At 39.9% G+C, this 13,642-nt stretch overlaps 1 protein-coding gene across 2 annotated transcripts in view; it reads left to right on the top strand.

Annotated features, from left to right (window-relative positions):
* Nucleotides 1–13,642, top strand: part of Pld5 (phospholipase D family member 5) — a 427,280-nt gene that overhangs the window by 222,356 nt on the left and 191,282 nt on the right. The gene's annotated exons all lie outside the window — the stretch shown is intronic.

Raw genomic sequence — 13,642 nt, forward strand, 5'->3', positions numbered from 1 at the left:
GTGCATGCCTGTAATCCCAGCACTTGGGAGGCTGAGGCAGGATTGCTTCCAGTTTGAGGCCAGCTTGGGCCTCATAGTGAGTTCAGAGGTAGTCAGAACTATATAGTGAGACCCTGTCTGAAGAAAAATTCTATTTAAGTATAATTTTCAGTATGTAATTCAACTATATGAACTTTTTTTAGGACACATGTGACTTCATAGTATCATTCAATCTCATCTCTATAATAAACATAGTTAATTGGTACAAAGATTCACTTTAAATATCAGGAAAATGGTTTTAACTGACATGGAAAAAATCGTTCTTGAAACTGTTTATCATATGTGAATAAAAATAAATTGTTTTGCTATTTTCTATGCCAGAAAATGAGAAACGGATAACAAATAAATTTTGATAAAAACAAAAAAAAAACAAACAAAAAAAAAAGCTCTCATATGAGAAAAACAAAGTATAAATAAATTATTGAGCAAAATAAAAGACAACAGGAAAGGGACATAGGAGAACAAGGAAGAGAGAGCGAAGGATGAAAGAACTGAGATGTGTTATGTACATGCGCCAAGTCCCCACAACAAATTTAATCATTATGCACCGCAAACATGGACTAGTAAAAATAAAATTAAAACAAAAATCTCCTTGGTTTAACTGGGTCCATAATATAGAGTTGCTTTATGTACATCTGTTTGTGAGTTGGTTTTTCCTTCACTATTGATAAATAAATAAATGGATCATTTATGAGATTTTCCTTTGTAGTTCTAACACACTAGCAATTTTGGACCAAGGGTATTCTAAAGTTCCCAAAGTGTCATATCTAGTGTCATATATCTTTTAAAATTTTCTTAAATAATTAATGCAATAAGTTTGGACTCTGATTTACCATTATTGAAACTTAAAGCACACTCAGTTTGACTGTGAGTCAATCTAATCTGGAAATGTGATATGGCAGCTTGATTACTTTGCTGTGTAACTCTTTTCAGGATTAGGTATCAGTAATTATATTCTCAACAACTGTAATATTTATTCTTTCTCAGAAGTCATGGACCATTAAAATGTCTTCTTTAGAGATCATCTTTTCTTTTGGCCTTTCCATGACAGGTGAGTTAAGGCAAACTTTCTTTTTCATTTGTTTGTTTATATTTTAATAATTTTATTGAGAAAGAAGTAGCAATGAGATAGTTTTAAAACAAGTTAATAGTACAGTTAAAATAATTAATACATTGCATATTATTGTCTTTGTGGTAGTTGTTCCTAGTACAAGACACAGACATGATATCTTGCCAAAATACTATCAGTTCAAAACCTGCTCATTGAACTAAGAGAAAGTAGCCATATATTTATGCTGTTTTGTATATGCAGATACATATCTTTTTTTCCACTACAAAATGGTCCATTTATATCCCCTTTTTGTTTACTTTTGTGAGAGATGTGTATTCCTTGCCATTCATATATTGTAGGTGCATGAATTCAGCAGAGTAATCCAATTTAGTCCAGTAGTCTACAATAGTAGTGGGTTATCTGAAAGACTGACAGTGTCAGAAGTTGTTGACTTGAGCCTTTTACACCTCTGCATATTAATATGACTTTACTTTTTATACCTCAATTTTATACTTTTCTGTTGGATGGTTAAGACCAAGATAAAGCAAGACCTATATATCAAAAACTGTAACTTTTGTATCTGCCAAGGTCAGTCAAGTCCCCTCAGGACTTACCCTGAAACCCTGTACAGCAGTTTGTAAATCTTTTGTCAGTGTCAGCCATGTGGATGCGTCACAGCTATTGCTTGACCAAGTTTCTCTCTGAGAAAGCCTGAGAGAATTTTTTTTCTCCATGTGACTCTCCTTGGGCACATTCTACATCGTCAATCACTTTTCTCTGTAGACCCATAATCTCCTTGATCACAAAATTTGGGACACAACTGATATACAGGATGTTACAGTACAGGTTCTCCTATGTCCTGAGTCCTCACTGATTTTGAAAGGCTAGGGCCAAAATGTTGGCTGTCCTTGTAGCCCTTCTTTTTCTCCAATTTTTGGTCTGCAAACTTAAGTTGTTAACCCTCCAGAAGAGAAGCTTAATGGTATTATTACCCTATAAGACAGGCAGTTGAGCTTCACCTCACTATCTGTCTGAATAGCAAACATCTCAGACATAACATGGAACAGGTATTTTGCATCAAGTATTGATATGTTAAACTTTAAATCCCTACAGAATGTGAAGAAAAAAAAACCTTGAAAAATACAAAAATATTTTAAAAATAGAAATAAACAATTACATATTTTTATATAGAAATTTAAAAATCTAACCATACACAGCATTGTATCAGGACAGTCCTATAACTTTTTTTGTCTCTTGTTTTTATTACCCCCCTTTTTTAAACAAACATTTCCTTGAAAGACGGTATGGCAGTAATTGATATGACATGACAAGCAGTACATATTCAGAAGACCAGAATGACACGCATTCCAAGCATGACCCTAGTAATACATATTGCATGACCTTAGTAATACATATTGTGAGCTTCAGTGCAGTTGCTTAGTTCCATGGGTATCAGCATATGTAGTTAGTCAGGGTGAAAATCCCTATCAATTAACTGCTAGTTTCAAAACCTGCTGAAGGTTCTCAGGATCATTGCCTTGACCATCTTGTGCACATAAATATATGGCTTTGCCCTTTCATGTTTCCTAGCTTTTCTCCTTGCCCTCTCTTCATTGTTTAATCCTTAAGTTCTCACTTTCCTTTTAATTGTGTTATACCTTTCTATTTGTATTTCTTCTTTTGAGTTCTTACACTAAGGAGACTATATGATATTTACACATGTGGGTCTGGTTTATTTCGCTTATGAGTATGTGTTCAAGTGGCATCCACTTCTATATAAAGGTTTTGAACTGATTATTCTTTATACCTGAGTAATACTCCATTGTATAAATATACCACATCTTTTTCATCCATTCCTCACGTGATAGGCATGTTGGTTGTTTCCAAGATTTGGCTATCACAAATGGTGCTGCTATAAACATAGGTGCACATATATCACTATGATATGACATTTTCAGCTCCTCTGGGAAAATTCCAGGTAGGGGGATAGCTGGTTTGAATGGGATTTCCAGTCCTAGTTTTTTAAGGAGTCTCCACACAGATTACTATAATGGTTGCACCCCTCTACATTCCCACCAGCAGTGGAGAAGGGGTCCTTTTTGGAAGGAACCCTCTCCAACATTTGTTGTTGGGTGATTTCTTTATGATAGCCATTCTTTCTGGGGTGAGATGGTATCTCAATGTTGTTTTAATTTGCATTTCACAAATGGCTAGTGATGCGGAGCATTTTTTCATATATTTATCGCTTTTTTAATCTAGTCCTCTGAGAAGTGTGTGTTCATCTTGGATGCCCATTTCTGGATTGGGTCTTTAAATTTTGGGGCCGTAATGTGTTTTAGTTCTTCATAAATTCTAGAGATCAGACCTATGTCTGAGTGCTTATTAGTTAAAATTTTTTTCCAATTTGTGGGTTGTCTTTTCACTTTGCTAGTAATTTCTTTTGATATGCAAAAACTTCTCAACAAGAGGAGGTCCTAGTTGTAGCTACAATGCTGTATATGGTTAGATTTTTAAATTTCTGTATAAAAATATGTAATTGTTTCTATTTTTAAAATATTTTTCTATTTTTCAAGTTTTTTTTCTTTTTTCTCTTCACATTCTGTAGGGATTTAAAGTTTAGCATATCAATACTTGATGTGAAATACCTGTTCCATGTTATGTCTGAGATGTTTGCTATTCAGACAGATAGTGAGGTGAAGCTCAACTGCCTATCTTATAGGGTAATAATACCATTAAGCTTCTCTTCTGGAGGGTTGACAACTTAAGTTTGCAGACCAAAAATTGGAGAAAAAGAAGGGCTACAAGGACAGTCAACATTTTGGCCCTAGCCTTTCAAAGTCAGTGAGGACTCAAGTATTACCAGTGCGAATTGATTTTTGTTCATGAACTCTGCCTACACCATGTCTTCAAGAGTTCCTCCTACTTTCTCTTCCAGGAGATTTAGTGTTTCTGCTTTAATGTTTAGATCTTTAATCCATTTTGACTTTAGCTTAGTGCATGGTGATAGGCCTGGATCAAGTTTTAGTTTTCAGCATGTAGAGAGTCAGTTTTTGTAGCGCCATTTGTTAAAGAGGCTATCTTTCTTCCATTGAGTATGTTCGTCCCCTTTGTCAAAGATAAGGTAGCTTAGTGTGTTTGTAGGGGCTTCTGCATTTTCTAACCCATTCGATTGATCCTCAGATCTATTTTGTTGCCAATACCATGCTAATTGTATCACAGTAGCTTTGTAGTATAATTTCTGGTCTGGAATTGCAATACGTCATGCCTTGTCTTTGTTGGCCAGGATTGCCTTTGCTATTCTAGGTCTTTTCTGGTTCCAAATAAATTTTAAGAATGACTCCTCTAGGCCTGTGAAGTATGTTGGTGGTAGTTTAATAGAGATTGCATTAAATCTGTACAATAATTTTGGGAATATGACCATCTTCACAATGTTGGTTCTTCCTATCCAGGAGCAGGGACTATCTTTCCATTTTCTGAAATCCTATATGATCTCTTTTTTCAGACTACTGTAATTTTTGTTGAAAAGATCTTTGACTTCTTTAGTTAGGTTAATTCCAAGGTAAGGGCAAGCTTTCTTATGTGTGTGCTTTATTATGTTTCTATTTATAATCCTCTTGGTCACTATTACAAGTTTGATAAATAAGGATGAGTGACATTTGTCCTTTGTGTATGTTATTTTCAATTTTTTTATTCCATCTGTAATCCCAAATATGCCATAGGGCATAAGTTAGTTACTATGTCAGGGAATGTTTAGCTAGTAACACAAACACTCCAGACCCCAGATCTTAACCAGTGCATACCAGATTGTCTTGTTTGCTAGAGTGCAAGCTTGCTGGGGTTAGCAACCACTGTTCTACTAATATTTGCACTTTGAGGCCTTTCCTGCTGGTGACAGTAAGCATGAAGACATACAGTGCTGAACTAGTATGACCAGTAGAAGTGCAAATAAATTGTACAGTAAACTACAGGAACAATGAGAAGGTAGTAAGGATAGAAAGGAAACCTGGATCAGGGAAAGCAAAATTTCAGGTCTCCACTGACCCCCTCAATAAACTCAGGAAAGTCACCTTGTTCTTTTTGCCTTATACTTTCCCATCTATAAAGTAAAGTCATTATCATGTCATCTAAAATCCATTCTTCCCCTAAAAATTATATTAATTTTGAAATACTGAAAGATTAAGATAGTTGATAATCATTAACACATGAGTCCTACCCTAACACAGTCACAGAATATTTAAGCTTTTAGGATTATCTCTAAAGTTTAATTGAGGGATTCTTTTTTCTTTCAGTGAATCAATATTTAGTAAAGGTCTGAATTGTGTAGGAACTGTGTTAAAGCTGAAGGCATAATGAAAAATTGTCAGTTCCTAGCATTAAGAATATGTAATAGCTGGAAGAACTACAAAACATATGCCACACTCTGTAGAAATGCTAAATGGTAGCTGTCCCTACAGTTAGGGATTCACAGAAAGTTGCTGCTAACCCTAGGGGAATGACAGAACAAAAGGCTGGAGCGAAACAATCCCAGGATCCAAGTAAGCGCCACAGCACATTAGCGGCAAGAAGATATGAACAGGCAAGATTTTGTCTCCGTCGAGCAAAAATTTGGCTCCATATGGCTGGAGAACAGAGCATAAGCAAGAAAAGACAGCATGGGGTAGAAAAGACAGGCCAGCCCATGAGGGCCATATAGGCCAGGGTTAGGGACTTGGACTTTACTTTAAAACTGACTGGGAGTCAGTTAACAAGACTCTAGGCAGGGTTCTATTTGCATTTCAAGGGGAAATGTTACAATGAGTACAGCTGATGCAGTAACCAGTTGTTTCTCAAAGCATATTCCTAGATGCCTGCTTTAGAATCTTCCAGGTGCTCATTTAAATGCACATTCCTGGTTTGAATCTACTCTGGAAGAATTAGGAGTTCTGTGAGTATGTCCTAGAAATTTATAGTTAAAAAATACCCTTACAATTTATGCAGTCTGAAGTATGGGCAGCACCACTAGGAAAGTAAAAGAAAGTTAGGATAGGAACCTCAAGTGAGGATAGATTTTGAGGTTAGATAAACGTTAGGTCTCAGCTGTCATTTAGTAGTGCCTGTTTCATTTTAACTGAGATACTCAACAACTCCAAGGTAGAGTTGTTCTGTCAGTGGGATTAGGAGTGCCTGTCTCTGAAGGTAGCAGTTAGGATTAGCTGAGATGATGCATGGAAGACACCTCACATGGTATGTACAATGTTTAGGGACATACGGGAATCATGTGGAAAAGCTATTCAGACCCTGTGCGCCCTCCCCAGTATGCCTCCATAAAATGTAAAAGACTCAGGATTTAACTTCTAGATGTTCTAGATTATGAGCAAATAAGAATCACGCAAAATGTCAGCTATTGCTACAGCTTGGATTTTAAGTTTCAACCAAAATATACATATGTTGTAGACTTGGTTCCAGGCTGTGACACTACTGGGAGATGACAGAGCCACAGAGGGTGGGGCCTAGTGAGAGGAAGTTAGGTCACTGGGGCAAGGACATTGAGACTTAGGCCTCTCTGCCTCTCTCTCCCCTCACACCTGCAGTGAGGTGAACAGTTTCCTTCACCATGGCTCCCACCATGATATATACTGCCCCACCACAGGCTCAAGCAGCAAATGACCATAGACTGAAACTCGGAAGACCAGAAGGCAAAACAAACCTTTCCTCTTTTTAAGTTGGTTTATCTCAGGTGTTTGTTACAGCGATAGAAAGCTAACGCAGCTCCCATTCTTCTAAAGCAATGAAGTGAAGCTATTAAAAAGGGGGTATGTTGGAGATTTTTCTTTTACAAGAGAAACTATCTAATTTCTACATGACTCTTCAGGTTTTAATGACAGGTTGTGTCAACACACAGAAAGCAGCTCTGCTTGGAACACAGTGATGTCCTTGAGTCATCAAAGAAAATGGAAATGTCCAGAAGCTAGTGCTAAAAGTGGATGTGAGTGTCAGGAAGAGTCCTGCCCACATAGGTGGTAACGCGTGGACTGTCATGTGATCACAGAAAAAGGCATAGTCCCCCAGGGTCAAGGTGGAGAAAAAGAACAGGACTCATGACTCACCTCACATTTTAAAGCTTTTCAAGAAAATTGAGGAAAGGAAACGGAAAAGAAATATAAGGCTGAAAAGCATCACAAAATATTTTTAGTTGAGAAATACAAAACAGAGGCTGCCTAATGCCACTGTAAACTCAAATAAGCCTGAAGTACTTTAAAGCAGAATCCCTGTCTTGCCAGTGAGCTCTTGAGCTCTATGGTAGCATTTTTGAGAGCAAGAAGGGCTCATGGCCTCGCACACAGATGCCAGTTCCCCGGCACCTGCGTTTTGCATAGAGCAGAAGCTTTACTGAACATCCCATCATCAAAGAAACTGGGGGCTGCAAGCTCAGATCTGCCTGCCGCATGGTTAGTGTGCAGAACCTATGGGAAGGAAGAGGGAGACACTGCTTATTGACTGGACGACAGGCAGAAGGCATGCATCTCCTTTCTGGGGGAGTTATGTTCTGCACATGGGATTGTGAGCTTCTGACATCTTCCACTGGACCCCTGGCTGCTTCTGCTTATTTCCACTCTTGAAAACCCACATCCAGGGGCTGGTGAGATAGCTCAGTGGACTAAAGCTTAGGCAAGCGCAGGGGCCAGGGTTATCCCCGGCACCTCATGCTGCGCCAGCCCTGCCCCCACCCCGGCGGGCTGAGCTGGCCAGAGTCTGAATGTAGTGGCACACAACTGTAATCCCAGCACTGGGGAAGCTGAAAAGAGAAGGATCCCCACAAGCCCAAGCTGCATAGTGAGACCCTCTAACAACCAAATATATTTTTTAAAAAAAGAAAGAAGAAAACCCAGATCCAAACTCTTAAGAATCATCAGTAAAATGTCTGGAAGTTTTTCCTCAAAAACCCTTAGGTTAATGAATTTATGTCAGTGTGTCCAAGCCTCAGTTGATTTCTGTATTTGGTGCTGAAGCAGAGAGATTCCAGAACTACATACCTGTCTTTGGCTTTATACCCTTACCTGGAATACCTGATAAAGTCTCAGAGGAAAAAAAATGGTTATTTACTACTCTTTGGGGATAATACTTCAAATATCTATTGCTCTCTACAACATCAGGGTAACCTAGAAAACGGAGTCCTTTGGAGACTCATTCTATCATTCTGATAGTTTTTGTACAGAAAATAGTACCCACTCCTGATGGATACCTCCCTAGTTGGTGATTTATAATTAATTATCCATTTTACATATTGCTTACTGATAGAATGAGGGTGGTACTGGGGATTGAACCCAGGGCCTCACACCTGCTTGGCAAGGGCTCTGCACTGAACCACACCTCAGCCCCTTGATGAAATTTTCAGTATGAGAGGTGCTCCTCTCTGGAGTAAGCACGTGTGGAGATGAAGGGATTTGCAGTGCAAAAATTAAAAGTTCTAAGTATTCTGAACTCCACACAAGTATGACAATTAAACCACACACCAAAATTCATCACTTTACATTTTAAGGACAGTCTTCTTTACCTTTTTTGCCTTTGAAGTGTACAGTTTGGGCACCATGTTTTCCAGGAGTCAGCGTATGTGACTCAAGTTCTCTATCTTGAGTTCTATAATTCAAAGTTAGCAACATTTAAAACCTTTAGCAAATACCGATGGGCTGATAAGCAGCTTATGCTGTTCTGGGGCTGAGACCCAAAATTACAGCCCACCACATTTCAAATTTGGAATAGTAGATAGTAAGGAACTTGAGCTGATATTGTTAAAAGATTACTCTATCCTGGCAGATGTCTGTAATTCCATTATGTCGAGGCCGATGCAGCAGAATGATAAATTCAAGGTGAACTAAAGCATCCCTGTCTCAAAAAAAAAAAAAAAAAAAAAAAAGATAGAGAGAGATTATGTAATTCACTCACTCATTAAAAATACTTACATCAAACAGGCTCATACAGGTGGAATTTTTGAAGGTTGTCCTAAGAGCTACTTAATAACCAAATAAAGAATGTAAAAAAATGCAAGATTTTTTAGTGCACATTTCGGATAGACAAAAAGCAGTATTTTTAGGTTAGTTTTTCCAAACCAAAAAGGGTTAGAAGAGTCTAACAGGTTAGATCTTGGTAGAAGCATCTCAGATGTTTGTGTGTCATTAATTACAAACAAACAACACCTTCCTGCCCTCCTTGCACAGCTGAACAGGAGACAGCTGCCGGGCTGGGAACCCAGTTGCTATGCTTAGGACTCTAGCATTGCCCTGTGGTTCTACTGAAAAGAGGGACAATGGTGGGCAATGGTTCTTTAATCTTTAGCTTAAAAATGTTTGGCAGGTAGTTTTGATGCTAAGCCAATAGGGAAAAAAATCCTTTTTCACTAATGTAAAAGATAAAACCAAAACATTTATTCATGTGGATAAACATGAGACAAAATATGGGACTCAAAGCAAGTGCAGATGCTTGAGCTTAAATATCCTTCTAGGAGACAAGGAAGTGGTTGGGTTCTGAAGGCAGCTGTAGAGGACGAGTCAGTGATTATTAGCAGAATGAATGGGCTGGAAAGACATAAATGAACTTGGCAGCAGCCCTCTGGAATTTGAGGGAGCCCTAGAAACAGGCAGGTATGGTGACGTTGCCCGGCTGCCTTCTCTTTGCTAAGTCATGAAGTGAGTTGGAAGACTTTCATGTTCTCTTTGTTGGGTCCTAAAGCAGAGAAGGAAAATTCTAGAGAGAACCCCTGAGCCCTTGCCTGTGCTTGTGAGTAGGAAACAAGGTCATAGGGACCTTGGTTCTGGGAGAGCTTCTAAAGTAACCCTGCACGTCAGGGGATCCATCTTTGGGGTAGTTTTCTGAGCCCTAACAACAGCAGCTAGCTCTTTTGAAAGCAAAACACAAATAACATCAATATGCATAATTTCATTTTTGCTCAGAAATGCTATATGACTAACATAAGAACACCAATTTATTTTGGTAATTTCTTTTCAAACTCAGAATTGAACCAAGCGCCCTCGCAATGAGTTGCATACCCAGTCCTATTTTTATTACTCATTTTAAGAGAGGGTGTCACTAAGTTAGTAACCAGGGCACAGGTGCTAACCTGCTGTCTCATCCTTCCAGAAAGCTACAGTGACAGGCCTGGCCTCACCAGGTGATATTGAAAAATCAGCTTATGCTGTTCTGGGGCTCAGAGAAGTAAGTTCCCAGTAAGTTCTGAGAGCTGCGGATTCTGGAGGGAGAAGGCAGAGCTCTGGGGTGTCTCTTTGGATGTTTGTTTAGCCCACTGGTCTCTGTGTCACTCTGTTACACTGCCATCTACCGAGGCTAGGCTCCAGGGTTCTGAGGTTCACAACAGACTGGATTTGGTTACCCACCTCCATTAAGGGTAAGGGAAAAACTGGTAGTGGAGCAAAAACTGCATTCACAATTTGGTCCAAACAGCCAGTCTGTCTTCTTTTAACCTACAATAATGTTTGAATTTTATATAATGAAAACAAAAGCCAGGAAATAGGCATAGCATCGTGCGGGTCTGGTTTGTAAGCCCTGTTCTTCTTCAGGTTCCCTGCTACTGACAGTGTGCAGCATTTTCTATTCATCACATGAGATGTTGCTAGAGAGGGGGGAAAAAAGCATTAAAAACACAGGTTCCCAAACTCTCAAACTATGCTCAAAAGTGTAGCTTGGGTGCTTCTTTTAAAACTTTCAAGTCTAAAGGGGAGCCCTGAAGCAACTCTCATTACTCCAGGTAGCAAAAACTTTTGGGACGCAGATGTCAGGATCTGTGTTAGCTATGCAGTGAGGAAGACCGGGGCTTGTGAAGCAGCAGGGAGCATCCCTGCAGGCCGGACAAGACCTGGATTCATTTTTTTTAAGCATGTGCAAGCCCGTCTATGGAGTGAGCCCACAGACCACCACTTTGACCTCTGCTTTACTTTTATAGCAAGTTAGTATGTGAAAGCACAAACTCAGAATGTTGAGAAAGCTGAAAAATATTCAACAAGAATGTGTGCTCTTTTTAAATGGAAGATTCAGGACTGGGAGATAGCTCAACAGTCAAAGTGCCTCCCTAGCAAGCACAAGGACCTGGGTTTGACCCATGGTTCCGCATGCCATGCCACCCCCAGTACCCCAGGCACACCATGCTGGCCCCAAAACCGGGTGTGGTGGCACGCACATGTAATCCCAGTTCTGGGAAGGCTGAGACAGAAGGACCACTACAAGTCCGAGCTGCGAGTCCAAATTGTGTAGCGAGACTGTGTACCAAATTAAGTAAATGAAAAAACTAAATAGAAGATTCAGGAGGACTTTCTAGAGATGTAACACAATTTTATGCTCAGTAAACATTTCATCACCAACTATGTTCTTCACAAATGCGCTTGCTTTGTTTTAGCCGAGTAATTGGTGGCTTTTGCTTAGCATACCTTAGCTTTTGTCCACTGAGATGTAGCACCAGCTTTGATCGTGATAATGAAGGCTTCTTGCTTTTAACTTTCCTGGTACCACAGTATCTGGACTTATTCTCACACTCACGGCCTTTGTACAGAGCTGGCTCTCATTTGCCTTAACCTAGCACTGGGGCCTGCCTCTTCTGGGGCATTACAACAAACTGCAGGAGAAGGCAAGACTGAAGTTGGGCAGGTTTCCTTCTGCCTTTGTCAGATTTTTGTTTTCCGCATTATACATCCATCCGGTGAAGACAGAGTTTAACGCTTGACTGCCAAGACCTGACTCTTTGTTCCTCCTCTCTTTGTTGAAAGTATCCTGCCTTGAGCACACTACATCTGTCAATTGTATTTCATGTCCTGTCAAGTTGTCTGGAGCTTTGTGCTTCCTCCTTGCCTGCATACTCATCTTCTGACTGTCTGGGCCAACTCTGGTCCCATTTGCTGAATCCATTTAGATGTTTCAGTATGAGTGGAAAGCCTGCGCAATGGTAAAACTTTCTTTCCGCTGCTACACTGGGAGCAAAAATAGTTTATGCTCTTCCTTGCTGAGTAAGGGCTTTGAAGTTTACAGACTTACGTGCAGAGTGCTGAACAGTAGCACCAGTTCCAGCACACCGAGGGAGCTCGCGAAAGGGCTCGAGCTACTGCCAGCACAACGATCTGCTGTGTTCATTTATTATCAAAACTCCTGATAAACATGAGAGAGGCGCATGGACCATTGAAGGCAGAGGCACGTCCTAAATATGTTGTGGGAGCCAGTATGAAAATAGGCTTCTATTTTAAAGACCTGCCATTAGCTTCTGTGATGCCTGATTTATTCTGTGATGCTAAATTGAGGGAGGTGGAGCTCTCTGGTGTCCTCTTCGGAAACTATAGAAATGCACCAGCTCACAGGGAGGGCAGTGAAGATATTTGAGTTTAGCAGTTCGTGCTTTGCACGTCACAGTTGTGGCCTCTAGATTTCCATGAAGTAATAGGCTCATAATGTTGGGATGGCAAATCAAATGCCAACCGAAGGGTGTTTTTCCCTTTTCCTTCTTGTTCCGTTTCCTCCTTCATATAGTTTGTTTGCTTTTAAGAGCACTAACACCTTTTTTAACACAAAATTTATTTGTGTTAATCAAAATATTTATTTGAAGAAAACCTATTTGTTGGAGGAACTGCCAAACCTTTTTGTTACTGTTGTTCATTCAACAAATGTTTATATTTACTGAATGCCAAGCATGCTGATCATTGTTCAGTGGGAAAGACAGAGATGCCTAGACTGTAGATGTCTATATCCCCGGACAGTAAGCAGGAATCTGGACAGAGAGGTTGACAGATTCATAAACATTAGAGGGTGAAGAATGCTGTGGAAGAAAGAAAATGTCGCACAGTGAAAACAATAGAAGAGGCAGTGACAGCAGAGAAGTCCCCTCCTTATCTATGGGCAATGTGTTCCAAGGCCTCCTGGGCATGCCTAAAACCAACAGAGAATACCAGACTGGAATTTCATTCCTTTTCCGGCTTAAGAACACTCATGCACTGTGGTTGCAACTTTTGTAGTTTAAGCTGCAAGAACAAAACTCCCACAGATTTCTTTTCCATCCTCCCAGTTTCACTGATAGAGTCAATCCCAGCAGCCTTAGTGTAAGTTGGTATGTTTCCTGATTAAGCAGAAGCACACATTATGGCAGGACTGTGTGGTGGGGGAGGCTTCTCAGCTCACGGTGGCCAGGAAAGAAGTGAGAGAGAGGAAGGGGCCAGGGTCCCATTGCCTTACTCACGGGTTCAGTGACCTAGAGACCTCTCCCAAGGCACCAGCTGTTAAAGGTTCCATGACCTTCCTGTAGCACCACAGGCTGGATACGAAGCATTTAAGGCATGGTCCTTTGGGGGACATTTAATAATAAGGGGTTTTTGTTGGGTTAGTTTTTGGGAGGGTACCAAGGATCAAACTCAGGACTTGCACTTGCCAGTAGGCGCTGGTAGTGCTGAGGTTTATCCCTGGCCCTTGAGGGACATTTAAGATCCAAGCTATGGTAATTATTGTCCTTAGGATCTTTATGACATTGCCATTTGTTTTTTATTTGTTTGGTTTTTTTGTTTGGTTGTTTTGGTTTTTTTTTTTTTT

This window comes from Octodon degus, unplaced genomic scaffold (genome assembly GCF_000260255.1).
Source record: "Octodon degus isolate 3935 unplaced genomic scaffold, OctDeg1.0 scaffold00017, whole genome shotgun sequence".
NCBI classification, from domain to species: Eukaryota; Metazoa; Chordata; class Mammalia; order Rodentia; family Octodontidae; genus Octodon; species Octodon degus.